Source organism: Ambystoma mexicanum, chromosome 3q (genome assembly GCF_040938575.1).
Source record: "Ambystoma mexicanum isolate Mex_15411 chromosome 3q, UKY_AmexF1_1, whole genome shotgun sequence".
Taxonomy (NCBI): domain Eukaryota; kingdom Metazoa; phylum Chordata; class Amphibia; order Caudata; family Ambystomatidae; genus Ambystoma; species Ambystoma mexicanum.
In genome coordinates this window covers 909398912-909415300 of record NC_090926.1, presented here as the reverse complement: position 1 = coordinate 909415300, position 16389 = coordinate 909398912, and positions in this window count along the sequence as shown.

The following is a 16389-nucleotide window of genomic DNA, read 5'->3' as shown; positions in this document are numbered from 1 at the left end:
AAGGTCCAGTAGGCACAGCAGGTAGAGCAGGCAGAGGCCTAGGGGGGACAGTTACAACAGCCTCACCCTCCTCTTCTGACTCTTCCTCAGAAACATCAACATTTTGTTCCATGTTAACTTCAACACTGTCATCTACAGTTGCTGGAGTGGTAGGTTCCTCTGAACCATCACCCAGACTTTGGTTAGCTAACAATCTTTCAATCAGCTCCATTTTCTTGCCCTTAGTCAGGAGATCCTTATGTTTACAGAGCACTCTTAAACAATCAGCAGTTTTGGCTGCAAGGGACTCTTGACTATAGCTTTCTATAACTGACATGTTAGAGGTTTTACTTTTTCAGTGCTAAGCTTTGTGGTTAGTTGCACTAAGGTATCTAAAGCACAATAAAATGTATACTCAATACAAATCCCACCGCTGTACACCAGTGTTAGGCAGAAACCTGTGCAGTTCCCTTGGGGAACACTGCAAAAGATTTAAGACTACAGGTAGAGCAGTAAACCCCTTTGGTAGCAGTCTGTACCACCCAGATTTACCTGGTAGCTGTGGCTGAGCAGTCAGACTTCTCTCAAGAAGAGTTAGGCAGTATGTAAAGTATACACAATATGTACCAAAACACAATAGCACAAGCAAACACTGACCAGAGCTTGGTTTCAAAAGTAGATAGTTATTTATTTAAAATACACATAAGTTAAAAACACTCTAGCAACAATATAGTAAAAACGTCAAACACAGTTGTAATGAAAGTAGATTCAGTCCTTTCTCCTATCTAGACAACTCTAGGTTAACACCACTTAATTAAAACAGAGGTGAGTGCTTAACGTTAGATGACACTCTAGTAGTTTCCAAGAAAGGGAGAGAAAAAGCAGAAATGGGTTGAACACACCACTCTTAGGTCCAGAACACTTGCAATAGGCTCAAAGAAACACAAAGTCACAGGTGAGCAAAAGTCACTAGGCAGGGCCCACTCTTAGAGTAGCCGGAGCGAAAATGTGCCCAAGATCACACTGTTAGTTAGAGATTCAAAGTCTTGCAAGCAGTCAAAAAGAGTTTAGAGTGGCTCAGAAAGTTTAGCCAAAGTGTCCCAGGCACTCCCAGGTTCGAAAGCCGGGGACTAAATCTACCCCGTACAGTCGGTGGCAAGGGAAGCCAGGCGGAACACAGTACCTTAAGCGGAAAGGATCCTCCAGCGGTGGCAGTTGTTCCAGGCAGTGGCAGCAGGGCTCGACGTCGGTCAGGGGAGAAGAAGTTCTCGCTGAAGAGCAGAAGAAGAGGGTCGTTGCACTGCCCGGGAAGAAACCAGCCGCGGAGTCCTCCGGTTAAAGGGTTGGTACCGACTTTCGCGGTAAGGGGGTAAAGCGTGGTATTCCGGTTGCCGGGGTGCTTGGCACAGGCAAGGCGGCCACGAGATACCTCAAAGGATGGAAAGAAGGCGAAAACTGGTTGTCCCCACCAGTCAAGGGAAGGAGCCACTCCGTTAAGAGTTCTCCTCGGTCGTCGGGAAAAAGTGGTGAGACGGTTCAGCAGGGCTCCACCGGTTGGTGTCGTCGAAGCAGGTCGGCTCAGCTCTTCCCTCGTCGGATTCTTGGTCCTGTGGCGACTTCTGAAGTCCCAGTCCCCAAAGCCCTGCTTTTATGCAGCAAGCCCCCATTCACCCAGCCTAGCTGTCACTCAAACATGCTAAGTGGTGAGCCGGGCGGCTCACCACTTGGGCCAATCAGGACGGAGTGCGACTTGAGTTACCAAGGTAACTCAGTCCAGGGTGCCTAAATCCCCCTCCACCCCTCCTAAGTACCCCAGACAGAGTGGCACCACTTTGGAGGGCTTCTGTGGAGAAGCCCGCCAAAAGTGGAACAAAGGGCTCCACTTTGGGTCAGAGTTACAGAGGCGAACACCAACGCCATTTTAGAATCAAGTTTTGGCAAAAAGTCCCAACCGGAGTTATAAAAATAAATATATAAACCGGCGGTATGTTTAAGGCTACCGTAAATAAATAATTAAATGTGTTAGCCTAAAACAATGGGAAATCCCATAGGGAAATATTCGCGGTCGAATATAAAAAGTAGTTTCCACTGCCACCAGCCAAAACTCGATCAGGGGGGACGGAGACGTGCCCCCTCGACTAACAGACCCTGGGGCAATCGAATTGCCCCAGCCAGTACGTCCACAATATGATGGTTTGTACTGGTTCTGTTCAGGATTCAAGACTAGCAAAGTCTTTGGTGACTTTACATGCCCTGGGAGACAGTAGTCAGTCCCAGGGTATGGAGTCTATGTTGGGGAGTCCCTAGGGCACCCCTGGGTCACGGCACAGAGGGTGCTGTGTGACCCACATCACAAAAATACATGAGGCCCTATGGAGTAAAAGACCCCATAGCCCATTCAACACAAGGTTTGTCCAAGATAACACACTTCAACATGTCCAAGAGTGAGGGAAAAAGAGTCTCACTCTTGGCAGGAGAAAAAAATTAAACCCCAGAAATCCAGCAAAGCTGCTGGGGGACTCACTAGGTAGGGAAATTCAGCCTAAACAGAGAATTCTCCCTAACAAGACCCATAACAGCCAAGGACTGAAACAGATCCAAAAACAGAGATCCAGAGACCCATTCCAGCCAAGGACTGAAACATATCCTAAAACAGCGATCCAGAGTCCCATAACAGCTAAGGACTGACACAGATCCTAAAACAGAGATCCAGAGAACCATAACAGCTATTGACTGAAACAGATCCTAAAACAGAGATCCAGAGACCCACAACAGCTAAGGAATGAAACAGATCCTAAATCAGAGATCCAGAGACCCATTACAGCCAAGGACCGAAACAGATCTGAAAACAGAGATCCAGAGACCCATTCCAGCTAAGGACTGAAACAAATCTGAAAACAGAGATCCAGAGACCCATAACAGCTAAGAACTGAAAAGATCCTAAAACAGAGATCCAGAGAACATAACAGTTAAGGACTGAAACAGATCCCAAAACAGAGACCCAGACACCCTAACAGCTAAGGACTGACATGATGCCAAAACAGAGATCCAGAGACCCATAACAGCTAAGGACTGAAAAAGATCCTAAAACAGAGATCCAGAGAACCATAACAAGTAAGGAGTGACATAGATCCTAACACAGAGACACAGAGACCCATAACAGCTAACGACTGAAACAGATCCTAAAACAGAGATCGAGAGAACCATAACAGCTAAGGAGTGAAAGAGATTGTAAAACGGAGACCCAGAGACCCATAACAGCTACAGCTAAGGACTGAAATGATCCTAAAACAGAGATCCAGAGAACTATAACAGCACCAGACTGAAACAGATCCCAAAACAGAGATCCAGAGACCCATAACAGCTAAGGACTGAAATGATCCTAAAACCGAGATCCATAGACTCATACCAGCTATGGACTGTAACAGATCCGAAAATAGAGATCCAGAAAACCATAACAGCTACGCAGTGAAACAGATCCTAAAAGAGAGACCCAGAGACCCATAACAGCTAACGACTGAAACAGATCCTAAAATAGAGATCCAGAGACCCATACCAGCTAAGGACTGAAACATATCCTAAAACAGAGACCCAGAGACCCATAACAGCTATGGACTGAAACAGATCCTAAAACAGAGAACCAGAGACCCATAGCAGTTAAGGACTGAAAGAGATCCTAAAACAGAGATCCAGAGAACCATAACAGCTAAGGAATGAAACAGATCCTAAAAAAGAGATCCATAGACCCATAACAGCTAAGGACTGAAACAGATCCTAAAACAGAGATCCAGAGACCCATACCAGCTAAGGACTGAAACATATCCTAAAACAGAGATCCAGAGACCCATAACAGCTAAGCACTGAAACAGATCCCAAAACAGGAATCCAGAGACCCATAACAGCTAAGGACTGAAATGATCCCAAAACAGAGATCCAGAGACCCATAACAGCTAAGGAGTGAAACAGATCCTAAAACAGAGACACAGAGACCCATAACAGCTAATGACTGAAACAGATCCTAAAACAGATATCCAGAGAACCATAACAGCTAAGGAGTGAAGCGATCATAAAACAGAGACCCATAATAGCTAAGGACTGAAACAGACCCTAAAACAGAGAACTAGAGACCAATAACAGCTAAAGAGTGAATCAGATCCAGAGACCCATAACAGCTAAGGACTGAAACAGATCCTAAAACAGAGATCCAGAGAACCATAACAGCTATTGACTGAAACAGATCCTAAAACAGAGATCCAGAGAACCATAACAGCTATTAACTGAAACAGATCCTAAAACAGAGATCCAGAGACCCATAACATCTAAGGACTGAAATGATCCGAAAATAGAGATCCAGAGAACATAACAGTTAAGGACTGAAACAGATCCCAAAACAGGAATCCAGAGACCCATAACAGCTGAGGACTGAAACAGATCTGAATACAGAGATCCAGAGACCCATAACAGCTAAGGACTGAAACAGATCCAAAATAAGAGATCCAGAGACCCATAACAGCTAAAGACTGAAATGATCCTAAAACAGAGATCCATAGACCCATAACAGCTAAGGACAGAAACAGATCCTAAAACAGATATCCAGAGAACCATAACAGCTAAGGAGTGACACAGATCCTAACACAGAGACCCATAACAGCTAACGTCTGAAACAGATCCTAAAACAGAGATCCAGAGAATCATAACAGCTAAGGAGTGAAAGAGATTGTAAAACAGAGACACAGAGACCCATAACAGCTAACGTCTGAAACTGATCCTAAAACAGAGATCCAGAGAACTATAACAGCAACAGACTGAAACAGATCCCAAAACAGAGATCCAGAGACCCATAACAGCTAAGGACTGAAATGATCCTAAAACCAAGATCCATAGACCCATACCAGCTATGGACTGTAACAGATCCTAAAATAGAGATCCAGAAAACCATAACAGCTAAGGAGTGAAACAGATCCTAAAAGAGCGACCCAGAGACCCATAACAGCTAACGACTGAAACAGATCCTAACACAGAGATCCAGAGAACAATAACAGCGAAGGAGTGAAACAGATCCTAAAACAGAGAACCAGAGACCAAAATCAGCTAAGGAGTGAATCCGATCCTAAAACAGAGATCCAGAGACCCATAACAGCCAAGGACTGAAATGATCCTAAAACCGAGATCCATAGACCCATAACAGCTATGGACTGAAAGAGAATCTAAAACAGAGATCCAGAGAACCATAACAGCTAAGAAGGGAATCGGATCCCAAAACAGAGATCCAGAGACCCATAACAGCTAAGGACTGAAATGATCCTAAAACCGAGATCCATAGACCCATACCTGCTATGGACGTTAACAGATCCTAAAATAGAGATCCAGAAAACCATAACAGCTAAGGAGTGAAACAGATCCTAAAAGAGAGACCCAGAGACCCATAACAGCTAACGACTGAAACAGATCCTAAAACAGAGAACCAGAGACCAAAAACTAAGGAGTGAATCCGATCCTAAAACAGAGATCCAGAGACCCATAACAGTTAAGGACTGAAAGAGATCCTAAAACAGAGATCCAGAGAACCATAACAGCAAAGGATTGAAACAGATCCTAAAACAGAGACCCAGAGACCCATAACAGCTAAGGGCTGAAACAGATCGTAGAACAGAGATCCAGAGACCCATAACAGCTAAGGACTGAAACAGATCCTAAAACAGAGATCCAGAGACCCATAACAGCTAAGGACTGAAACATATCCTAAAACAGAGATCCAGAGACCCATAACATCTAAAGACTGAAACAGATCCGAAAACAGAGATCCAGAGACCCATAACATCTAAGGACTGAAATGATCCTAAAACAGAGATCCAGAGAACATAACAGTTAAGGACTGAAACAGATCCCAAAACAGGAATCCAGAGACCCATAACAGCTAAGGACTGAAATGATCCCAAAACAGAGATCCAGAGACCCATAACAGCTAAGGACTGAAACAGATCCTAAAACAGAGATCCAGAGAACCATAACAGCTAAGGAGTGAAACAGATCCTAAAACAGAGACACAGAGACCCATAACAGCTAATGACTGAAACAGATTCTAAAACAGAGATACAGAGATCCAGAGACCCATAACAGCTGAGGACTGAAACAGATCTGAAAACAGAGATCCAGAGACCCATAACAGCTAAGGACTGAAACAGATCCAAAATAAGAGATCCAGAGACCCATAACAGCTAAAGACTGAAATGATCCTAAAACAGAGATCCATAGACCCATAACAGCTAAGGACAGAAACAGATCCTAAAACAGAGATCCAGAGAACCATAACAGCTAAGGAGTGACACAGATCCTAACACAGAGACCCATAACAGCTAACGTCTGAAACAGATCCTAAAACAGAGATCCAGAGAATCATAACAGCTAAGGAGTGAAAGAGATTGTAAAACAGAGACCCAGAGACCCATAACAGCTACAGCTAAGGACTGAAATGATCCTAAAACAGAGATCCAGAGAACTATAACAGCAACAGACTGAAACAGATCCCAACACAGAGATCCAGAGACCCATAACAGCTAAGGACTGAAATTATCCTAAAACCGAGATCCATAGACCCATACCTGCTATGGACGTTAACAGATCCTAAAATAGAGATCCAGAAAACCATAACAGCTAAGGAGTGAAACAGATCCTAAAAGAGAGACCCAGAGACCCATAACAGCTAACGACTGAAACAGATCCTAAAACAGAGATCCAGAGAACCATAACAGCTAAGGAGTGAAAGCGATCATAAAACAGAGACGCATAATAGCTAAGGACTGAAACAGATCCTAAAACAGAGAACTAGAGACCAATAACAGGTAAAGAGTGAATCAGATCCAGAGACCCATAACAGCTAAGGACTGAAACAGATCCTAAAACAGAGATCCAGAGAACCATAACAGCTATTGACTGAAACAGATCCTAAAACAGAGATCCAGAGAACCATAACAGCTATTGACTGAAACAGATCCTAAAACAGAGATCCAGAGACCCATAACAGCTAAGGAGTGAAACAGATCCTAAAACAGAGATCCAGAGACCCATAACAGCTAAAGGCTGAAACAGATCTTAGAACAGAGATCCAGAGACCCATAACAGCTAAGGACTGAAACAGATCCTAAAACAGAGATCCAGAGACCCATAACAGCTAAGGACTGAAACAGATCCAAAGACAGAGATCCAGAGACCCATAACATCTAAGGACTGAAATGATCCCAAAACAGGAATCCAGAGACCCATAACAGCTAAGGACTGAAATGATCCCAAAACAGACATCCAGAGACCCATAACAGCTAAGGACTGAAACAGATCCTAAAACAGAGATCCAGAGAACCATAACAGCTAAGGAGTGAAACAGATCCTAAAACAGAGACACAGAGACCCATAACAGCTAATGACTGAAACAGATCCTAAAACAGAGATCCAGAGAACCATAACAGCTAAGTAGTGAAAGAGATCGTAAAACAGAGAACTAGAGACCCATAACAGCTAAGGACTGAAACAGATCCTAAAACAGAGATCCAGAGAACCATAACAGCTAAGGAGTGAAACAGATCCTAAAACAGAGACACAGAGACCCATAACAGTTATTGACTGAAACAGATCCTAAAACAGAGATCCAGAGACCCATAACAGCAAAGGAGTGAAACAGATCCTAAAACAGAGACCCAGAGACCCATAACAGCTAAGGGCTGAAACAGATCGTACAACAGAGATCCAGAGACCCATAACAGCTAAGGACTGAAACAGATCCTAAAACAGAGATCCAGAGACCCATAACAGCTAAGGACTGAAACAGATCCTAAAACAGGAATCCAGAGAACCATAACAGTTATTGACTGAAACAGATCCTAAAACAGAGATCCAGAGAACCGTAACAGCTATTGACTGAAACAGATCCTAAAACAGAGTCCAGAGACCCATAACAGCTAAGCAGTGAAACAGATCCTAAAACAGAGACCCAGAGACCCATAACAGCTAAGGGCTGAAACAGATCGTAGAACAGAGATCCAGAGACCCATAACAGCTAAGGACTGAAACAGATCCTAAAACAGAGATCCAGAGACCCATAACAGCTAAGGACTGAAACAGATCCTAAAACAGAGAACCAGAGAACCATAACAGCTATTGACTGAAACAGATCCTAAAACAGAGATCCAGAGAACCATAACAGCTATTGACTGAAACAGATCCTAAAACAGAGATCCAGAGACCCATAACAGCTAAGGACTGAAATGATCCCAAAACAGAGATCCAGAGACCCATAACAGCTAAGGACTGAAACAGATCCTAAAACAGAGATCCAGAGAACCATAACAGCTAAGGAGTGAAACAGATCCTAAAACAGAGACACAGAGACCCATATCAGCTAATGACTGAAACAGATCCTAAAACAGAGATCCAGAGAACCATAACAGCTAAGGAGTGAAAGAGATCGTAAAACAGAGAACTAGAGACCAATAACATCTAAAGAGTGAATCAGATCCAGAGACCCATAACAGCTAAGGGCTGGAACAGATCCTAAAACAGAGATCCAGAGAACCATAACAGCTATTGACTGAAACAGATCCTAAAACAGAGATCCAGAGAACCATAACAGCTATTGACTGAAACAGATCCTAAAACAGAGATCCAGAGACCCATAACAGCTGAGGACTGAAACAGATCCTAAAACAGAGATCCAGAGAACCATAACACTAAGTAGTGAAACAGATCCTAAAACAGAGACACAGAGACCCATAACAGCTAATGACTGAAACAGATCCTAAAACAGAGATCCAGAGAACCATAACAGCTAAGGAGTGAAAGAGATCGTAAAACAGAGAACTAGAGACCAATAACAGCTAAAGAGTGAATCAGATCCAGAGACCCATAACAGCTAAGGACTGGAACAGATCCTAAAACAGAGATCCAGAGAACCATAACAGCTATTGACTGAAACAGATCCTAAAACAGAGATCCAGAGAACCGTAACAGCTATTGACTGAAACAGATCCTAAAACAGAGATCCAGAGACCCATAACAGCTAAGGAGTTAAACAGATCCTAAAACAGAGACCCAGAGACCCATAACAGCTAAGGGCTGAAACAGATCGTAGAACAGAGATCCAGAGACCCATAACAGCTAAGGACTGAAACAGATCCTAAAACAGAGATCCAGAGACCCATAACAGCTAAGGACTGAAACAGATCCTAAAACAGAGAACCAGAGAACCATAACAGCTATTGACTGAAACAGATCCTAAAGCAGAGATCCAGAGAACCATAACAGCTATTGACTGAAACAGATCCTAAAACAGAGATCCAGAGACCCATAACAGCTAAGGACTGAAATGATCCCAAAACAGAGATCCAGAGACCCATAACAGCTAAGGACTGAAGCAGATCCTAAAACAGAGATCCAGAGAACCATAACAGCTAAGGAGTGAAACAGATCCTAAAACAGAGACACAAAGACCCATAACAGCTAATGACTGAAACAGATCCTAAAACAGAGATCCAGAGAACCATAACAGCTAAGGAGTGAAAGAGATCGTAAAACAGAGAACTAGAGACCAATAACATCTAAAGAGTGAATCAGATCCAGAGACCCATAACAGCTAAGGACTGGAACAGATCCTAAAACAGAGATCCAGAGAACCATAGCAGCTATTGACTGAAACAGATCCTAAAACAGAGATCCAGAGAACCATAACAGCTATTGACTGAAACAGATCCTAAAAGAGAGATCCAGAGACCCATAACAGCTAAGGAGTGAAAAAGATCCTAAAACAGAGACCCAGAGACCCATAACAGCTAAGGGCTGAAACAGATCGTAGAACAGAGATCCAGAGACCCATGACAGCTAAGGACTGAAACAGATCCTAAAACAGAGATCCAGAGACCCATAACAGCTCAGGACTGAAACAGATCCTAAAACAGAGAACTAGAGAACGATAACAGCTATTGACTGAAACAGATCCTAAAACAGAGATCCAGAGAACCATAACAGCTATTGACTGAAACAGATCCTAAAACAGAGATCCAGAGACCCTTAACAGCTAAGGAGTGAAACAGATCCTAAAACAGAGACCCAGAGACCCATAACAGCTAAGGGCTGAAACAGATCGTAGAACAGAGATCCAGAGACCCATAACAGCTAAGGACTGAAACAGATCCTAAAACAGAGATCCAGAGACCCATAACAGCTAAGGACTGAAACAGATCCTAAAACAGAGATCCAGAGAACCATACCAGCTAAGGACTGAAACATATCCTAAAACAGAGATCCAGAGACCCATAACAGCTAAGGACTGAAACAGATCCGAAAACAGAGATCCAGAGACCCATAACAGCTAACGTCTGAAACAGATCCTAAAACAGAGATCCAGAGAATCATCACAGCTAAGGAGTGAAAGAGATTGTAAAACAGAGACCCAGAGACCCATAACAGCTACAGCTAAGGACTGAAATGATCCTAAAACAGAGATCCAGAGAACTATAACAGCAACAGACTGAAACAGATCCCAACACAGAGATCCAGAGACCCATAACAGCTAAGGACTGAAATTATCCTAAAACCGAGATCCATAGACCCATACCTGCTATGGACGTTAACAGATCCTAAAATAGAGATCCAGAAAACCATAACAGCTAAGGAGTGAAACAGATCCTAAAAGAGAGACCCAGAGACCCATAACAGCTAACGACTGAAACAGATCCTAAAACAGAGATCCAGAGAACCATAACAGCTAAGGAGTGAAAGCGATCATAAAACAGAGACGCATAATAGCTAAGGACTGAAACAGATCCTAAAACAGAGAACTAGAGACCAATAACAGGTAAAGAGTGAATCAGATCCAGAGACCCATAACAGCTAAGGACTGAAACAGATCCTAAAACAGAGATCCAGAGAACCATAACAGCTATTGACTGAAACAGATCCTAAAACAGAGATCCAGAGAACCATAACAGCTATTGACTGAAACAGATCCTAAAACAGAGATCCAGAGACCCATAACAGCTAAGGAGTGAAACAGATCCTAAAACAGAGATCCAGAGACCCATAACAGCTAAAGGCTGAAACAGATCTTAGAACAGAGATCCAGAGACCCATAACAGCTAAGGACTGAAACAGATCCTAAAACAGAGATCCAGAGACCCATAACAGCTAAGGACTGAAACAGATCCAAAAACAGAGATCCAGAGACCCATAACATCTAAGGACTGAAATGATCCCAAAACAGGAATCCAGAGACCCATAACAGCTAAGGACTGAAATGATCCCAAAACAGACATCCAGAGACCCATAACAGCTAAGGACTGAAACCGATCCTAAAACAGAGATCCAGAGAACCATAACAGCTAAGGAGTGAAACAGATCCTAAAACAGAGACACAGAGACCCATAACAGCTAATGACTGAAACAGATCCTAAAACAGAGATCCAGAGAACCATAACAGCTAAGTAGTGAAAGAGATCGTAAAACAGAGAACTAGAGACCCATAACAGCTAAGGACTGAAACAGATCCTAAAACAGAGATCCAGAGAACCATAACAGCTAAGGAGTGAAACAGATCCTAAAACAGAGACACAGAGACCCATAACAGTTATTGACTGAAACAGATCCTAAAACAGAGATCCAGAGACCCATAACAGCAAAGGAGTGAAACAGATCCTAAAACAGAGACCCAGAGACCCATAACAGCTAAGGGCTGAAACAGATCGTAGAACAGAGATCCAGAGACCCATAACAGCTAAGGACTGAAACAGATCCTAAAACAGAGATCCAGAGACCCATAACAGCTAAGGACTGAAACAGATCCTAAAACAGGAATCCAGAGAACCATAACAGTTATTGACTGAAACAGATCCTAAAACAGAGATCCAGAGAACCGTAACAGCTATTGACTGAAACAGATCCTAAAACAGAGTCCAGAGACCCATAACAGCTAAGCAGTGAAACAGATCCTAAAACAGAGACCCAGAGACCCATAACAGCTAAGGGCTGAAACAGATCGTAGAACAGAGATCCAGAGACCCATAACAGCTAAGGACTGAAACAGATCCTAAAACAGAGATCCAGAGACCCATAACAGCTAAGGACTGAAACAGATCCTAAAACAGAGAACCAGAGAACCATAACAGCTATTGACTGAAACAGATCCTAAAACAGAGATCCAGAGAACCATAACAGCTATTGACTGAAACAGATCCTAAAACAGAGATCCAGAGACCCATAACAGCTAAGGACTGAAATGATCCCAAAACAGAGATCCAGAGACCCATAACAGCTAAGGACTGAAACAGATCCTAAAACAGAGATCCAGAGAACCATAACAGCTAAGGAGTGAAACAGATCCTAAAACAGAGACACAGAGACCCATATCAGCTAATGACTGAAACAGATCCTAAAACAGAGATCCAGAGAACCATAACAGCTAAGGAGTGAAAGAGATCGTAAAACAGAGAACTAGAGACCAATAACATCTAAAGAGTGAATCAGATCCAGAGACCCATAACAGCTAAGGGCTGGAACAGATCCTAAAACAGAGATCCAGAGAACCATAACAGCTATTGACTGAAACAGATCCTAAAACAGAGATCCAGAGAACCATAACAGCTATTGACTGAAACAGATCCTAAAACAGAGATCCAGAGACCCATAACAGCTGAGGACTGAAACAGATCCTAAAACAGAGATCCAGAGAACCATAACACTAAGTAGTGAAACAGATCCTAAAACAGAGACACAGAGACCCATAACAGCTAATGACTGAAACAGATCCTAAAACAGAGATCCAGAGAACCATAACAGCTAAGGAGTGAAAGAGATCGTAAAACAGAGAACTAGAGACCAATAACAGCTAAAGAGTGAATCAGATCCAGAGACCCATAACAGCTAAGGACTGGAACAGATCCTAAAACAGAGATCCAGAGAACCATAACAGCTATTGACTGAAACAGATCCTAAAACAGAGATCCAGAGAACCGTACCAGCTATTGACTGAAACAGATCCTAAAACAGAGATCCAGAGACCCATAACAGCTAAGGAGTTAAACAGATCCTAAAACAGAGACCCAGAGACCCATAACAGCTAAGGGCTGAAACAGATCGTAGAACAGAGATCCAGAGACCCATAACAGCTAAGGACTGAAACAGATCCTAAAACAGAGATCCAGAGACCCATAACAGCTAAGGACTGAAACAGATCCTAAAACAGAGAACCAGAGAACCATAACAGCTATTGACTGAAACAGATCCTAAAGCAGAGATCCAGAGAACCATAACAGCTATTGACTGAAACAGATCCTAAAACAGAGATCCAGAGACCCATAACAGCTAAGGACTGAAATGATCCCAAAACAGAGATCCAGAGACCCATAACAGCTAAGGACTGAAACAGATCCTAAAACAGAGATCCAGAGAACCATAACAGCTAAGGAGTGAAACAGATCCTAAAACAGAGACACAAAGACCCATAACAGCTAATGACTGAAACAGATCCTAAAACAGAGATCCAGAGAACCATAACAGCTAAGGAGTGAAAGAGATCGTAAAACAGAGAACTAGAGACCAATAACATCTAAAGAGTGAATCAGATCCAGAGACCCATAACAGCTAATGACTGGAACAGATCCTAAAACAGAGATCCAGAGAAACATAGCAGCTATTGACTGAAACAGATCCTAAAACAGAGATCCAGAGAACCATAACAGCTATTGACTGAAACAGATCCTAAAAGAGAGATCCAGAGACCCATAACAGCTAAGGAGTGAAACAGATCCTAAAACAGAGACCCAGAGACCCATAACAGCTAAGGGCTGAAACAGATCGTAGAACAGAGATCCAGAGACCCATAACAGCTAAGGACTGAAACAGATCCTAAAACAGAGATCCAGAGACCCATAACAGCTCAGGACTGAAACAGATCCTAAAACAGAGAACTAGAGAACCATAACAGCTATTGACTGAAACAGATCCTAAAACAGAGATCCAGAGAACCATAACAGCTATTGACTGAAACAGATCCTAAAACAGAGATCCAGAGACCCTTAACAGCTAAGGAGTGAAACAGATCCTAAAACAGAGACCCAGAGACCCATAACAGCTAAGGGCTGAAACAGATCGTAGAACAGAGATCCAGAGACCCATAACAGCTAAGGACTGAAACAGATCCTAAAACAGAGATCCAGAGACCCATAACAGCTAAGGACTGAAACAGATCCTAAAACAGAGATCCAGAGAACCATACCAGCTAAGGACTGAAACATATCCTAAAACAGAGATCCAGAGACCCATAACAGCTAAGGACTGAAACAGATCCGAAAACAGAGATCCAGAGACCCATAACATCTAAGGACTGAAATGATCCTAAAACAGAGATCCAGAGAACATAACAGTTACGGACTGAAACAGATCCCAAAACAGGAATCCAGAGACCCATAACAGCTAAGGACTGAAATGATCCCAAAACAGAGATCCAGAGACCCATAACAGCTAAGGACTGAAACAGAACCTAAAACAGAGATCCAGAGAACCATAACAGCTAAGGAGTGAAACAGATCCTAAAACAGAGACACAGACACCCATAACAGCTAATGACTGAAACAGATCCTAAAACAGAGATCCAGAGAACCATAACAGCTAAGGAGTGAAAGGGGTCATAAAACAGAGACCCATAATAGCTAAGGACTGAAACAGATACTAAAACAGAGAACTAGAGACCAATAACAGCTAAAGAGTGAATCAGATCCAGAGACCCATGACAGCTAAGGACTGAAACTGATCCTAAAACAGATATCCAGAGAACCTTAACAGCTATTGACTGAAAAAGATCCTAAAACAGAGATCCAGAGAACCATAACATCTTTTGTTTGAAACAGTTCCTAAAACAGAGATCCAGAGACCCATAACAGCTAAGGACTGAAACAGATCCTAAAACAGAGATCCAGTGACCCATAACAGCCAAGGCCTGAAACATATCTGAAAACAGAGATCCAGAGACCCATTCCAGCTAAGGACTGAAACAGATCCTAAAACAGAGATCCAGAGATCCATAACAGCTATTGACTGAAACAGATCCTAAAACAGAGATCCAGAGACCCATAACAGCTAAGGGCTGAAACAGATCCTAAAACAGAGATCCAGAGTCCCATACCAGCCAAGGACTGAAACATATCCTAAAACAGAGATCCAGAGTCCCATAACAGCTAAGGACTGAAGCAGATCTGAAAACAGAGATCCAGAGACCCATAACAGCTAAGAACTGAAATGATCCTAAAACAGAGATCCAGAGAACATAACAGTTAAGGACTGAAACAGATCCCAAAACAGAGACCTAGACACCCTAACAGCATAGGACTGACATGATGCCAAAACAGAGATCCAGAGACCCACAACAGCTAAGGACTGAAACAGATCCTAAAACAGAGATTCAGAGAACCATAACAGCTAAGGAGTGACACAGATCCTAACACAGAGACCCATAACAGCTACCGACTGAAACAGATCCTAAAACAGAGATCCAGAGAACCATAACAGCCAAGGAGTGAAATAGATTGTAAAACGGAGACCCAGAGACCCATAACAGCTACAGCTAAGGACTGAAACAGATCCTAAAACAGAGAACCAGAGACCAATAACAGCTAAAGAGTGAATCAGATCCAGAGACCCATAACAGCTAAGGACTGAAACAGATCCTAAAACAGAGATCCAGAGAACCATAACAGCTAAGGAGCAAAACAGATCCTAAAACAGAGACCTAGAGACCCATAACAGCTAAGGACTGAAACAGATCCGAAAACAGAGATCCAGAGACCCATAACATCTAAGGACTGAAATGTTCCTGAAACAGAGACACAGAGACCCAAAACAGCTAATGACTGAAACAGATCCTAAAACAGAGATCCAGAGAACCATAACAGCTAAGGACTGAAATGATCCCAAAACAGAGATCCAGAGACCCATAACAGCTAAGGACTGAAACAGATCCTAAAACAGAGATCCAGAGAACCATAACAGCTAAGGAGTGAAACAGATCCTAAAACAGAGACACAGAGACCCATAACAGCTAAGGACTGAAACAGATCCTAAAACAGAGATCCAGAGACCCATAACAGCTAAGGACTGAAACAGATCCTAAAACAGAGATCCAGGGAACCATACCAGCTAAGGACTGAAACATATCCTAAAACAGAGATCCAGAGACCCATAACAGCTAAGGACTGAAACAGATCCGGAAACAGAGATCCAGAGACCCATAACATCTAAGGACTGAAATGATCCTAAAACAGAGATCCAGAGAACATAACAGTTACGGACTGAAACAGATCCCAAAACAGGAATCCAGAGACCCATAACAGCTAAGGACTGAAATGATCCCAAAACAGAGACCCAGACACCCTA